The 16,520-nt window shown below is 43.3% G+C and overlaps 1 long non-coding RNA gene and 1 pseudogene across 1 annotated transcript; one reads left to right on the forward strand and one right to left on the reverse strand.

Moving 5' to 3' along the window:
- Window positions 1-1,383: 1,383 nt before the first annotated feature.
- On the reverse strand, window positions 1,384-5,346 carry LOC120796679 (annotated as a pseudogene).
- A 2,986-nt stretch (window positions 5,347-8,332) lies between these two features.
- Window positions 8,333-13,685, forward strand: LOC120796862. The gene is made up of 3 exons (XR_005708430.1): window positions 8,333-8,434; window positions 10,830-10,986; window positions 13,035-13,685. It is a non-coding gene; the product is annotated as an uncharacterized LOC120796862 (long non-coding RNA).
- Window positions 13,686-16,520: the final 2,835 nt, after the last annotated feature.

Here is a 16,520-nt window from a genome sequence, read left to right on the forward strand (position 1 = left end):
TCATGAGCAGTCTGCTCGACAGCCGTCCTTTTCCAGACACTTCTTGATAACTAGTTAGGCAGATCTAAACTCACACCGTCTATATCTTTATCTTATTTCTGTGTTGAAATCAGATTGGCATTTGGATCCAGAAGAAACACCCGAAATCAAGCAGCACCCTGCAGTCCCTGCAGGATTCACTTTGCAAAGCACATTCCTAGGTCGTTGAGTTTTAAATAACGCGCTTCGATACAGTTGAGAGGTACTTGTGTATTCACCTTCACGTGCCACTTCAGACCGGCGCGCCACTACATTTTGGAGGGAAATAGCTTCCTTTTTTACCAGTGGTAAGAGAGGTACTCAGATCTGTTACTCTCGTAGAAGAAGCACAGCCGCAGTGTAGAAATGCTCTGCAACAAGTAAAAGACCTGCATCCAAAATTCTCCTCAAGCAAAAGTTCAAAAGTATTAGAGTCAAACTATACCTAAAGTACCACCAGAAAAGTCATTTCACAGTACTGTATATTATATTATTGGACTATAATGACTTACTTTAACTTGTATTTCTACACTGTAGTTTTTCTACTTTTTACTTTGAGTAAAGTATCTGAATATAAGCAACATATTCTCCGACAGATGCTCAACCTGTTTGTGACTTTTACTTGTAACAAATTATTTATACACTGTAGTGTTTCTACTTTTACTTAATCAAGGATCCGAGTGCTTCTTCCACCGCTTTCATTTTTTTTAATTTAATGCCAACATGTATACTGAAATGTTCCTGTCAAAGCCATGAAATAAACCATATTCAGCCCATAAAAGTAAACGCAAGCTTGAGCTTGTATTAGGTGTAAGATGTGAAATATGATTATTGTTATTTGAGCTTAATAACAACGGTCTACGCGTTATGTGTAAAATCAATCTCATTACATGCTCTGTGAAACCATAAAATTATGTTTTCATCTTCTGCTGCCATGCCGTCATATAAAAGCACCACATTTCATACAGCGCTCAGGTTATAGAGGGCTCCCGTGCGATCTTCCACGTGTCTATACTGATATACAGTATATAGCCATCTTTAACTGTTTTTAAAAGAAATGGAGCCCTGCTTGCCTGATGTTTCACGTGCCAGCTGCAGTGTAGTTAAACCCAGCACTGAAATGTGATAGAAGAGTCATGTATATAAACATGTACATGTATATTTCAGACAGGTAGCTATGAATTAACATACACATATAAAGGCTGCCGTGTTCATGTCATTATAAAGAGCTTAACTGTAGCTTCTTTTAAAAAATGTAGTCTTTAGTTTCCTTTGATCCCGCTCACATTATTTCATGTACTCCACATATTATGTTTTATGCTTATATTTCCCATCAGAACCAATGCACCATTAAGAAAAGACATGTTAAACTTTTTTAGTTGTGATTTTAGCGTTTGTAATGGCAATGGTCAGCCCATCGCCCACAGGGAGCGTGCTCAGATCAATCCTCTGGCCCTTATGCAGCTTCTTATTAAGAGCATCCAGACCCTGGGAGGTGAGGTCACTGGGAGCCGAATTCACCACCTTTCCGCTCCACAACCCCTTCGAATACAGTAACAACGGAGCCGTTTCATGCTGTTCACAGCGAAGACATGCTGTACTCCTCTCAATAGTGCCCAATAGCACAGCAGGCGTTCTCTAACAGAAGCTCGACCTGCTTGTGTAAGGTGTACTTGCATTGTCAATCGCAATGATGCCCCCTTTTCGTATGAGCTCAAGGGGAGTCTCATAGTATCTGCCATAGTTTAATCTATCAGCATCGATGAACACAAAGTCATATGTTCAAGCTTCCCCGGCTGCTATCAGGTTGTCTGATGAAACTGCAAAGATGACGGAGTCCATTTTTTATCGGAAATCATGACTGAGATTCATAAAGCACCTACTAAGTGTCTTCAGGGCTATTTCATGCCGCACATATATCTTATTTTCCACTCCAGCCTATAGAAAAGGTTAGATTGTATATATTAAGAGCTGTGCAGGGCTTTAAAGTGGTTTTTCTTCTTTAATTGTCTTTTTTTAAAGAGAATGTTAAGGAAGGTTCAAACAGGAATTGATTTTACTGCCTGGCTCTGCATCTTTATGTGACACAGTTTCCTGAGTAGACACCTTTTTACTCTCCAGCCTGCAGCATTTTTCGAAGACGCACTGACAGAAGGTAGATGTACAGTATGCTGTCTGCTGCACAATTTTACTCCCACAGAGGCAACAATCAGTCTCACTCAACTTGCAAAATGCCAAATCCAAATGTTGCACTAGAGCCAGGAATTGGATGTTATGCACTCGTGTAATTGTAAACTGTAAATCCTAATATTAACATTATTTGCTTTTATCGTGTGTAGACAACTTTTTATGGATGACTCAGTTCAAGTCCTGCTGTTTAGAGACACATTTTCACACCTCTTTAAAAAAAATGTTTCGGCAATGTTCACGTAGGTGTCTTCTATTTCACAAGCTACCACATGTCCATTCTCTGGCATGGCTAAAGCCACGCTCAGTGCATTGTACCCTGTGTGCATCCCTGCAGAATAAATACAATGTTAAATGAACATCTTAGAATTATACTTTTAGTGCTTTCAAGATATTTTAAAGATAGGTGAGTCTTCTAAGGGAGAAAAAGAAAGGCCCTGTATGGATTTGAATCTCACAATCAACCAAATACCGAATTCTAAAATCCACAATTAATGTTGAAATTTGAATTCATCTAAATTTACAGCAGTGAAACACCACCTGTCAAAATGAATGTGGTTTGAATTCCCCTTGTTACACTACACTGAATTTGCTCCAATTGATGACAGGTCACTTGCTTAAAATGAACCGGTTAACATCAGACAGCAAAATTCAAGATGAAAAATTCAAACTTTACCATCAAGGCTCCGATAAATAAGCAACTGAACCTGAACTGATCAGGTCTCTGTCCTGTAGATTTAGGTTTTGTCAAGTCTGGTCAGATAAATGGCTTTCAGAGTAAAATATGTTAGTTCTATAAAGTCAGTGGTATTTGATTTTCAACATTAAGTATTCAGTAGTAGTTTAATTTCACAATGATGTAGTCATTTGCCTTTAACCCTTTAAAATGCACAGTCCCACCCGTGGGACACTTTGACCTTGGTATTCAGATGCCATTTAAGGGTTTTTCTATGGGATTGAAGTTCCGATTATTATGGCCTTTCTTTGCTTCCATGGTTTACCATCTATTGTGTTTGCAGGCCGCACATAATCTCACCGATTTCAATGGCTCTAGTTGCATTGATCCGTTTAATGAGAATTGCCATGAACTGGGCTCGTTCACTGGCAACCATCCCGGCGCTCGATGGGTCTTCTAGGGTTCTCGGAAGTGAAAATGTAAAATCGTTCAATATGTATCATGATATTGCATGACTAAGTGGATAAACAACATATTTCTTTGTACTGGAGATGTCACCTTATTAGACTGCATGTCTCTGTGTAGTGTGACGCCCTCTAGCGGTCAACATCTATACTGCTCAGGTCCTGAGCTCGGATTGTGGTAATTATGTATCATTTGCAAGTTTATTGTAGTTGTATATAAAGTCAATTTAATACAGTTTAAAATGTGACACCAAAACAGGAAGAGTAGCACGGTGTGCCACAGATGTTAAATCCAGTGGCAGTGAGATCCAAGTTTCAGAAGCAGCAACTTCAAAGGCACAATCATCCTTAGTTTTTAGCCTGGAGCGCCAGATGACCAACCGGCCTTCATCTGTGCCTTCATCCGGCCTTAATGTTGGAACATGCCCGTCCATGCTGAGCTAAATGTGATCAAGAGAATCCTGAACTGAAGGGGAACAATCTTAAAGGTATCAGTTTGGATGTAGCATGGGGGCTTTTGGTTGAACACTTGTAAGCAACACAGGGTCATCATCACCATTTCCAAATGAGACACAACTGAATGAGGGCTCCGTGGTTCTCTTTGCTTACCTGCCCGTTTGAGTTTGGTGAGGACTGGAGGCTCCTCAGTGAGTTGTTAACTACATACTGCAGCACCGGATCATCGTGTGGCTCTTACCAGCAAAGGCAGACCGTCCCACACCTGCCCAACTGGAAGGAGAATAGCAGCTACCCTTGCCACCAATCACCGAGAGATCTCTGCCACCAACCAGATGACACATCCTTCCCCAGTCATGGCTCTTTGTTAAGGACAAGAGGGTGAACTGCTTTCGTTTGAATGCGCTCAATCTTCCTGTGTCAGTCCTTTTTTGCACGGTACACTCCGTGTTTGTTTAGCTTAACCTTTGAGAGGGAGGTTCAACTTATTGATTTTTCAGTTATGTTGCAAAAATAGGGGCATTTCGGTACCATTTTGGAAAAACATGCCTGAAGACATTTGTTGTATAATAACTGAAAAAAAAATGGACAGCCATATTTTTTTATAGCAAACAAGAAAGTTAGCCTCAATGTCTTACTTTTTAAAAAGTTACAAGAATAAGATTGAATTCCTGACCCGAGCCCTGAATTTCAATTTACTGTAGATTGCCAGTCATTTATTTTGTAGTCCTGCAATTCATGTGTGAAATATAAACTACTTTTAATAGTTTATGTGTTTCACAGGACAACACTGTCCTCACTGTGTTGTAATGGTAAGCCTATGGAACTGCAGTTTGTTTTAAACGTGCTCAGTAAAAAATAAAATCAACTGCAACCAGTAACAAGAGACAACAACAACACAAAAGCCAGAATTAGAGTGAAGTGACTTTTTGTGCCTATTGCACAAAGAGCTGCTGCACTTTCAAAGAGGCTGCAGATGTGAAAGAGGTTTTTTTGTAGTGCCAGAGGAAGTAGTGTGAACGTAAATAGATAAAAACCATGAAAGACTCTCTACAAATTTAGAAAAAATAGCACATTATAGTTTTAACTTGTTTTCAAAAGACGGAAGCAAGACTAACACCAGCCTGCATATCATGATGACACAAATTCATTTGAGATCCAAACAGAGATATGTCAGCTTTAGTTTCATTTTTAAAATTAATAAAATGCTATTTCCTTTAACACTTAACCTGACATGCTAGGTTATGGTACAGTACAGTACAGTACTTTTCACTTACTAATACCTTACCACGCTGCCACCTAGTGGTGGAAGGGTGAAAGAGGCGTTCTCTATTTATTTTCTGGTCTAGCCTGGTGAATGGATTTTTTTTTTTTTTTTTTTACTGTGAATTAACAGTGTTTTTTTTTTTTCAGCGTTTTTCTGAAATCCATTTGTTATTTAATAGGCTTGCATGCAGAATTTCTCGCCCTAAAAGGTGTATGGACGTGGGGAGTTCATTACCAAAGCAGAGAGACTTTTGACAGCATCATGTTATTACTGTACATTGCGGTTACTGTTTGTGAACATGCAAAAATGAAGGGGAAACCCCAGGAAACTTTCATCTTGCTCAGATTTAAAAATCCAGGGTTGCACTGTAAACAGTGACCGCAATCTGACTGCAAAAACTGCAGCTGTCCAGGACTGAGGAGCGTTGTATGTTCACAAGCATTAACTGAACTGTCTTGGGTCACAGGAAGCTATGTTTAAATTAAAAATAAATAAATCAATTTTAAAAAAAAACAGGTGGGGAGGCTAAAAAATCTGGTGGTAGAAATCAGTAAAAATCAATCAATCAATAAGTAATTAAATAAACAATTTGCAGAAACCTTTCGGGGTTAGCATGGTGTTACTAAATGTACTGTACACACTGAATATGTAATGGTTTGAGAGGAGTCTCTACTTCCACCTTCTTTGAGCCGTATCATATTGCTCTGCACCCGGGGAACATTTAAATAGCACAACTCTTGCCTTTGATGACAAGTTAGACGATCCGCAGTTGTTCAGATGAGACAGCCAGTCTCCAACTGCTAGTGGGAGGCAGAGAGGATGAGGTTGTCTCCGAGATCCTCCAAAGCCTCCGGTCTCCTTCAGTCTCTCCTCCTTCCTTTCATTGTCAATTGGCCTTGATGAAGTCGCCCCCACAATCCTGCCCCTGATGTGAAATGTATTTTCTTGATTGCCTTTTCACCACAAGTGTCAGGGTCCTACACAAGCGTGTACCAAATACATACCATGCTGGTTATTTCACATGAGAGCCTGTTCCATTGCTCTCGGTGGTTCGAGGTTAGGCAGAGCTCTGCTGGGGGGGTTGGGGGGGGGGTGACATTTCAGGACAGATATTTCCTACTTACCAGTCAGAATTGAACAATATAAGAATCGGGATTAGAGTCTGATGGCGGTTGTTGGGGTCGTTTCCTTGTGTTGCCAGGGAACGGTGACTTTTCAATAAAAATCTGACCAATCACGCACAGATCCGAGGAAGCAGATCAGCTCAGTTTCTGAGCGTTGTAACTATTTTGTCTAATTTCAACTTTGACCATTGCTTATCTTGTCACACATTTTTTTTTTTTTTTTTTAAATCTCATAGCGGGCCACCTAAAGAATAGACTGAGCTTCTTCAAACCTGTTTCCATGCGCCACTTCTTCCGAGGCTACGGTCTTCTCAGCGGGACAGTGTGTCCTTGCCGAGCTGCGGCGAAGAGGACAGCAACGCTTGTGTTTGAATCTTTTTTTTTTTTGTTTTGTTCTAAAAACACCGTAACATTGACGGAAGCTCACGTGATTTGACTAACCCAGACAGCACGAGGACTGTGGATTTTACCCTCCCTCTCTTGCTGGTAAGGGGGGGTCACTTCGAAGCCAGTGTGGAGAGGAGGGATGAGTACAGTGATCGATAACTCCTACACACGGTCATGTGAGTATCATATTAGGACCGACTTAAAAAAAAAAAAAAAAAATCCCAGCCTGTTCTTTAAGATTTTGAACTTCAACGGTGACTGTCTTTTACCGTTCAACGTTTTTTCTTTGAGCTCCTCCGCGAGGCAAGCAAAGTTTAAAGAGTAAAGTTTAACGTAGAGCAGGGCTGGAGGAGCGTTTTCACGAGCCACACTTCCACTTCCAACTTCAAAACGGGAACGGGGAAGACCGTGGCCAGGGATGTTCAAAAAGGAATTTTGCGGGCGCGAGTGGGATGCGAGGTCTCTCCAAGGACACGAGCTTCCTCTGTCTATTCCCCAATTAAGAATGCGCAGATACAAACAAGAAATACGCCACCGACAAGGACCCATCAATTAAATGAGCCGTGACACGAGCTGTCTCTAAAAAAAAAAAAAAAAAAAAAAATGTTTGAGATGTGACGGGGAAAAGGAAGGGGGGATGTCTGAGAGTGCGCACACAGCTCGTCTAAGGTCCTCTCAGTGAAAATGAGACGCCACGTTATCCCACCATCGTCTCCCCTTCTCTCTCTCTCTCTCTCTCTCTCTCCCCCTGCTGCTTCGGGCCTCTGCTTACGTGACGCTAATTGTTTCTGCTACTTGTGCCAAGTACCTGCTTCTTCCCCGGCACATTCTACAGACAGGCCCTGGTCCCTCAGCTGCTTTTTGTGTCTGTTTAAGGAATGAAAAAAAAAAAAAAAAAAAAAAATGTGCGCTGCCATCTGCAGCGAGCGCACCACTGTTCCTCCTCCCGGCCGTGACTGTCAAGGGTGCCACGGTGATACACACTCACACACTCTCTCAGAGGTGTGTGAGTGTGGGGGGGGGCAAGAAAGAACGATGTGGTAGAGAAACAAGAAAAACAAAACTGACACATACAACTGCTAATATGAAACAAAATAATTCAAGAGGTTCCTGTTTTGATGCATTTAGCGTGTGGGAGGGGAGACCCTGCACATCTAAAACAAAAAAAAAGAAAAGACTTTTAAAGTTTGCAAAAACCATGCAGAGAAGAAACGTAGGTGTGGGGTCGATTCAAAAGCAAGCCCGTCTAAACTTATGTGCTGGCCTGTATTTGATTTTCGAGCACCGAGAGACATCGAGAGACACAAAACCTCCTGAAATGAGTCCACGAAAGACAGATTTGCACGTTCTTAGGCCTTTCGGCACCCGAGTTCCCCTCCGGCCGCACTTTCCCTTTCTTTCGCTTTTTTTTTTTTTTTAGTACCTCAGCCTGACCAGCGGGTGGCGGTGTTGTCCAGCTAATCCGCACTCTCCCCCCGCGCAGCCACGAGCTCCTCGCCGCGCTGCCTGGGACGTAACGTCGCTTCTCCTCTCGCCGAACCGACCTGTGCCGCCGCCGCCGCCGCCGCCGCAGAGCGCGCGGGGCGGCACCACGCCGACACGCTCGTCACGCCGCTCGGCCGTCACATCACCGCGCGCGCGTTTATCCCAGGGAGACCCGCGTGCGGTGCGCCCCTGACGACGGCGGTCCGCGCGGCCCCCGTCCCGTCTGTCGGAGGGGGCGCGCACGAATATTAAGCGATGCTAATCACAGCGGGGAGACCGGCGTCAAGACGACTGACAGACATTTCTCAGCGTTCGGCTGGCATCTTCAGATTCGTCCTCCGCTTGACAGCAGCGTCTCCCGACTTGACAGGTCTGTTTAAAGCTTCCGGGCGCGCGCGTCAGCGCGCACGAGCAGAGATGCGCCGACACTGATTTCTGCTCAAACTGGGCCACTGTTGCCGCTGTGCGAGACAAACGCGCGAGAGTCTCGACGTGCACACGGAGAGTACCCGTCTATGTAGGCCACTCGTAGGGCTGCAGAATGGAGATGAGGGTGTAACAAAAATGTTGCCAAAAACTGCTTTTCAATCATGGAAGTCTGGATTTTACCGCTGCTATTTTGAATTATAGTGTATTTTGGAGCGTGACTGTTGAGGATAAGCCATTCAATTCATTATCATCCGCTCTTTGTGTATTCAAGCCTCACAGAACAAAACAGTGGATCTGCTTCTGCGAAAAGAAAAAAGGAAAAAAAAACCTGAAATGAATGGCAGGTGTGGTTGTTTGACTTTCAAATCACTTAGCCATCTATTCTATTAACCTGGCGTGTAAATAAATACAGAATTCAATTTCCATGGAGTCACGCAATAAGATGACAGTCCTCAGAAAGATCAAACAGGCTGTTCCGGGGCACATGAGCCACCGGGAAAAAAAAAAATCTCGGGTATATGAAAGGTGTTGACACCTTGAGCAAGCCACAAAAAGAGACAAATGTCATATCCTCAGGAACAATTACTGGGGAAACCACTGGTTTTTAAGCCAGCGGGTCTCCAAGCTATTTCATTCGGTATACAGTAGAGCTGCTCCCACGACACCTCACAGTGGTTGTCATTCAGTGTCAGTGGAAAGATGCTCTCTCTTTGTAGCTATACTGAATACTAATATTTGAACTGCCCGTTTCCCCCTTTACAATGTACTTCCCATAGCATTTTGCTCACAGAAAGTCGCATTTCTGTTGGCTCACCTCCACAAAGACAAACTCAGTCTCTGCCTCAGCTCCTGTCCAGAGACACTACACCCTCCCTCCCCATTAGCGTCACTTTCATCTGACTGCCGTGTCCCATTGTGACCGCACTTGAGGCACCGACGATGATGTTATAACCCAGACCAATTTGCCATGGCAATCAGACTCACTTAATTGAGTTGATTATAAGCTCTCCGTCTGAGATGACCCCTCCGGACTCAGAAACACAGAGCAGAGAAAGAGAGAGGGTGTGGGTGGAGGGATGCGGAGTTTCTTCGGGCATTCCATCACTGCGCAGGGGACACATGGGATATGACTGTTTGGAGGCATGAGCAGAGGCATATGTGCGCGCGCGCGTGAGCCTCATGTGTGGTGGTGTTGGGAGATGGCGTGCAGGGCAGAGCAGGCCTTCAGGGAGGTGTAAAGGAGGAGAGGGGTGGGACAGTTTGGGGGGGTGGGTGCTTTGGGAACTTAGGTTCGGGGTTCGAAATCACAACACGGCCTCTGTAATAGACCCGGACACACAGCACATCTGAAGTTAATCCAATCAGGGAGAAGCACGGCGCTCCCATCCGCTCAAGACACACAAACATAAGGTCAAGAGCAGCTTGTATTAGCGTGATGATGTCAGGGAGAAGTGGTGTAGATAATTGACTTTCAGCATGTTTTAAAAGGCTGAGAGAGATAGAGGGATGAAGGAAAGCAGACGCTTTGCAGCAGGTCCAGCCAAGCAGATGTAAAACGAAGGCCAAATGAGTCAGTATTTTATAGCAGGTCGAAACCAACATTATTGACTAACTTTGACCGTTTGACTATTTGGCCGTTGCAGGTTTCTCCTAATTAGGGCTGGGTATCAAACATCACTTTTCTGGTACAGTCCAAATGTACCAAAAGCTACAAATGTCTGATCTGATCTGTAATCTTGTTTAGCTATTCTTTGATCATGTTGTTCCTGATTTACATCCGAATTTTGCTATTTTTAGACTGTATGTTATTTAGGCAAAGTCCTACGGCAGTTTTTCGCTGAGACAACATGAAAAACATGTTTATTTTCCCCAAAAGTAAAGTATTAAGATAAGTATCATTTTGGTATCCTTACCAAATCTCTAATTGTAACAGGTGCATTTCTACGAGTTGTGAGAAGTTCAACTGAATAGTTATCTCTCAGTGCAAAGAGACGGGAAGCAGTGCTGTCGCCACATTACATACAGTACTGTTTTAGCGCCAGCACAAGTACATAAATACGTTGCACATCTGAATGTGCAGATGCTTTTTTGGAATATAACGTTGCTGGACAACCATGGCAGGGGCTGCACTGAGAATTGTTTTATTTACAGTAAAACACGACACACTAATAAGGGACACAAAGCACAGTGCTGTAATATCTGGGGATGGAAAGCAAATGTGCTTTTGAGAGCCAAGTATACTGGTCCCTTTCATAAGCGACTTGGTTCCGCCCATGATCGAATGCAACATTCTAAAAGGACTATTTACTCTTTTCATTTCCTCCTGTGTATTACAGACGAAGGAGCGTGTGGCTTGCTGTATGAAAACAGGGCCTGGCCTAATGTTGCATGAAGACCATGGTGAATTCATATTGATGGGAAAGCAGCCTCTGAAGCCCAGCAGCCATGATTTTTTCATAAGCCACCGGGAACAAGAAGTCAGTCAGCTGACAGGTACTAACGCCGCCAATTGTGCTGCGGATAAGAGATGGGACATGGAGAAAAGAGAGAGAGAGAGAGAGAGAGAAAGCCAAGGCAACAACTAGCTCCTCTTTTCTAAGCACTTCTGTGTGCAGAATGTGTACGTGCTGCATTGTGTGTTCTCCCTGCACCCTGTTCCCTTCTATAGCTGGAGAGGATTTTACGGAGGAGACTGTGTAAACACCAGAATGCATGTCAAATATGATGAGTCTTGATAGCTGTAAAACATACCCAAGGACTGCTCCTCACTTATTATCTACAACCAGAGCCCCGGAGCTACGTCTGCATCCTTCTGCCTTCCCTCCACGCATGTCGCGCCACAAGTCCCTCTCTGGAAAGCATTGATTATTTTGGCATGAGCCAAGGAGAAAGAAAGGTGTGATTTCTTTTGTGTTTCCTCAAGAAAAAAAAAAAAAAAAATCAGCAAAAATAAATATTTTTTGAGAGCACGGTGCAGCCACAAAAAAATATACGGGCACATTGGGGAAGAAATAAAGATGATGGATTTGCTAGCTGACGTGTGCGTATGCTTGTACGCCTTGTGGAAGAGAGAGTCTCTGTGTGTGTTTGGGCTCTGCAGAGTTTTTGGCTGCTACAATTGGTGCATTGTTTTTTTGTTTGTTTTTGTTTTTCTTTCATGTGCATTTCATTTTCTGAACTGTACATCTAGAGTAGTATTATCTGTCTGTAATTGTGCGCCTCTGTTTGCTATGTCTCCGAGTTTGTGGCGTGTGTATATGAGAGAAGCAGAAAGAGCACATGCTGGAAAGAGCGACCGAAGCTGCAGGCAGTGTGAGGCTCCAGGGAACCACTTGAGATTGCAGGCAGAGGGACTGATAAGGCAGCTAGCCATTCATCAGGCCAAATGAAGGCAGTAAAGTTGACTGGAGGAACCCAGGCATCGCCTCAGGATGGCAGTCCGTCTCTCAGTGGAGACCTGTGACTAACACATACGAGCAGGCTCGGATGCATATACATACACATACAAATAGCCAAAGAATTGGGAAAAAAGGAGGAATGAATGGACTGGGAGGAGGCATAGGATTCAGGACTCAGGCTCAGAGGAGAAGGGGGATAGAATTGTAATGGACCTCCGGGAGCAAAGGCCCCATCTCCTCAGAGCTACACCCAGCGATTGAAGCTCCTGTCTGCAGTACACGCGGCCCGCTCCGCTCAGAAAACATCTATCAGACTGATACTACTGTAATCCAGAGGTGATACATTAGCTTGGGTGCCAGGGGGACAGTGTGTGCTGGTGATGGATACCTCTAGAGTTCCCTGCCGTTGTCACTAGGGCCTCTCGGAGAGAGAACCGCTGCTGCTCAGCTCAGGACAGCTAACACTTTCCTGCTTTATGTCACTGTTTGAATTTATTCCATCGTAAAGCTCTTTGTATTTTATTCTTAATCACACCACCCAGAGGATGGACACATATTTCCACCAAAGAAAGTACTAAAAAGTTGCACACTTATGAAATCAATACATTACTTAAGCACTTAGGCCAGCCAAGGAGGAGAGATGAAGCGACTTTAGAGTGTTGCTGGTGTGTTTATAAGACTATATTAGTGTCTCACTGGTGCTTTGATAGAGCTTGTACCATCAATTTGCACAAAGACTCTATCTTTGCTTACATAAATCCCACCTCAGGGTTATTATGAATCTGATTTATTTGCACCGCTTATGTTTATTATTGTGTTTTATGGTTTATTTTCCGTGTTAAACGCCATCAATAGGACTGCAGAGCATGTGTGTCTCATCCTGCAAGGGATGAAAATGGTTTATGGAGCAGTGAGTGCCAGTAAACAGGCAGCCCCAACCTTTTGGATGTACATCTTTAATGTTTTGAGCATGATGAACTCAGTAGTTATCACAGGTTCAAGGCCGAATGGTGAGCGCTGACAGAAATTCCCAAAGGCAGCTGCGCACCACAGGCACAGGGCAGAGATTGAGCTATGTGCTTGTATAGGGATCTTGTCATATTTTTGTTGATCTGTCTGTATCTGTACCTACCCAACGGACAGAGCGAAGCAACCCACGAGCCAAACAGCACGTACATGTTTGGCAGGAGAGGCCAACATCTCCTCCTCCGCCTCCTGCATCCAGTTGTGATCCGGTCGTCTTGACACAGACATCGAGATGCTGTCCTGGACGAATAAAGAGGTGTGGTGTGGGAACTGTTGGCCATGCAAGGGGAACTGTCTCCGGCAAGATGAAAAGCAGACAGTCCACCAAGGACGGCAGGACAGATTGATGTCCTCGCCGAAGCAGCGTACCTTGACACACACGCTTCAAAATGGTTCCTTAGCAGGCGACAATAAGAAAATAGGCAACCGGTGTGGGATTTTCTCTTAATAGATCACTGCCCAATCGATCACGGTATCGACCATTGGAAATATACGACTGCCCTGCTTTCTATTGGAATGTTTGCCCTGCTGAAGTGCTTTCGTTGCATGACAAACCGGTCAAACTCGTACTGCAGAGTGACTTGTCATTGCAGCTGCTAAAATTGACCGGAGGAAAACAAACAAAGCAGGCAATTAGAACTATTGTGTGTACTGGGAACACTCATGTTTTATTCCAGGGCTATTTTATGTGTCTCCACTTATTTCACATTAACCCCAGTACACATGATACTTTTATTGACAGCATGAATATAACTGGTACGACTTTCTAATAAGGCATTTATTAGTGCATTAAAGACCAGTAAAAAGAGCAACATTTGGTTTTATAGCTGAAGCTTTTTTTTTTTTTGAGCTCATACCCCGCACTAATGTTTTCCCTACATTTAAAACTGCAGACACGATAGGTGATTATAAAGTGAGGCATCACATTAAATGAATCACGGAGACAGCTAAACAGAAAAAGCAAGTTACGCTAGAGGAAGGTATGCACCAGACAAATGAATTTTGCAACCTGGCAACATAAATGTTGTTCTGCAGCCTTCTACCGATTAATAAAGTATTAATAAACAGTGTTTTAAACATTAATACTGTAAAGCAATTAGTTACAACTAACAAGTGTGCATTATTAGAACGGGGCACCAGGTAACCGAAGCACTAATACAAACCAAAATAAAATTGACAATAGAGAATGCAATCTGAGCCAAAATCTTTTTCCAAACATTTATTCATGCTGATATGCAATGCGCAATCAGGACGGCTTTATCAAGTCTACATTTTTATTGCTTCGAGGACAGGTGAGAACGGTCGGCCACATCATAATCCACAGACCCAGATTTCACAAAGTTTATAAGGTGTAAATGAGAGAATGTATGGATTTCCTCGTGCTTCCACCCTAGTGCCTGTCTCTGCTGTGAATGAGTCTTTGATAGCTGTTACACTGTGAGACAGACAGGCCTGTGCCAAGATGATGGCATCAAAAAGCCAACGATTGACAGCTACTGACAGCCATCTTCCTCCTAAACACACTTCAGGTCCCCTGCGCCGCCGCCCCCCCCCCTTTTTCTCTCTCTGTTGGGGGAAATTGAGGACTCGGAGATAAAGAGAGGCATGTCTTAAACTGGCACCTGTCATCATGTTTTGTTTTGGTCAGGGCACAAAGAACATTCGCGAAGTTTTAAAAGACATTTTGAAGGATTTTGTACTTTCACAGTTACAATCTGAATCTCAGGTGATCCACACAGTCCCCCACTCTGGTTTCTATCATTTTTGGGCATAAGCCCAAGCATAAGGTGAGGATAAAATAAAAATATAAGTGTGAGGGAATTCATACAAGCACAAAGGATGACAATTTTCCATACAAACAATCAAACAGCAATTAAAAGTAAAGTATTCACTGGAGATATTTAGCCCTCTTAGTTTTGTTTTCCAAGACATGCCACCTCAATGTGAAATGCTGTCACCGAGATCGAGATGACTGACATGCAACACAAAGAAAGTGAGATCTTTGACAGGCAGATATGTACATTCATGCACACACTCACACACAGAAACAAGCATTGCATTCATGTGAGCACATGCGCAAACACACATTTAAATCGATGCCTGCTTCTGCGCGAACACACAGATACACATGCACGCACCTGGATTTCTCAGGTTTGTTGCTGTGTTTCATCAGCTTCAGTCGGAGCCAGCGTTTCTCCACCGTGTTCAGCCCGTGGAGCTATTATCTCCTGACACACTTATCCTCCTCTAAATGATTTCTCTTCATCTTCCGCAAGTCGCCTAATCAAAGTTGAAAGCTTAATGCCATTCAGAGATCCCACTGCTTTCAACTGCATTCACTGTCATTATGAAAATGAATGGCGGCAGCTGAGAACTTGGATGTTCTTTCGAATCTTGACGGAGTGTCACTTAATGTGCCTTATGATCGCTACCCTTGCTGCCTTTGACTGAAGGCCTTGGTTGGGGACTCGACTAATCACGCCGCACATCTTATACATTACATTTGGTTTCTATACCTGCTCTGTGTCTCCCTTTCTCACCTACTCTCTGTCTCACTGGCACGGCGTATGTGTTGCTCATCGAGGTCATTTGTGCGTGTTGAAAAGAGCACAGACAGAGGGAAAATATAAAGTCTCATTCACCTTCGAGCCGGTTGTCTCTTCATGTAGTGGCAGAACATGGGCTCCGAGGAATCGAATAAGACCAGAATTCCAAAGTATCTCATTGGACAGAGGTGGAGGAGGAGGAAGGCGAGGACTTGAGATAAATGTCTTTCTACTCAGGATACCTGGCATGGATGTTCTCGAATGTTATTGTAATGTTACATGACAGCTCTGCAAAAACAAAAAACAAAAATACGTGAAAAAAGCGACTAGTCCGAGCTATTTACAAGGATTGTTTTCGAGGTTTCTCCTTGTTTCCAGAGTGTTCCATAAATACGATGGCATTGTACTGAAGCAAGTAAAATGATCTCAATATGAGCTCAGTGTGACACGTAATTAGTTTTCGAGGTCATCGTTTTTTTTTTGTTGTGTAGAGGTGTTGACGTTCCTCAGCGTGACTCTGTGAGTTTGTCTTTGGGTTGTCACTGCTGTAGGAACTTCTGCACGACGGAAAATTTATTTGGAGACTTTTTATTGAAAGAACCTATCACCAGCTTTATTTTTCAGAGTTATCTTCCAGATGTGCCATTGTTAGGACGGGATGACATCTCCATCTCACCCCTAATCCACAGCCGTCTGCTTGGCGTGTTTGCTTAGGTTTTATATGTGTATACAGGGAATGTAATTACCTCTTTTAGACATGCAGCTGTTAGAAAAACTGATTTTATGGATCATGGCCATTGCCAAAAAACGTAAGCTCCCTGGGCTTAATTTGTCAATTATTAAATCATAATTACATTTTCTTTAAAGCCATTAGCTACAGGGCTTTAACAATCATCTTAGGCCACTAACTTTTTCTGTGCTTTTCACAAAGAAAAAAATAATGATTTACATCTCAATGATGTGTCTGGATTCTTTCTCCCAATTTAGCTAACAAAGTGCAGAGATGATTCATGGCAGATGAAGGCATACTTTGTAATTAGATTACAGCTTGATGGAC

Source organism: Xiphias gladius, chromosome 11 (genome assembly GCF_016859285.1).
Source record: "Xiphias gladius isolate SHS-SW01 ecotype Sanya breed wild chromosome 11, ASM1685928v1, whole genome shotgun sequence".
Taxonomy (NCBI): Eukaryota; Metazoa; Chordata; class Actinopteri; order Istiophoriformes; family Xiphiidae; genus Xiphias; species Xiphias gladius.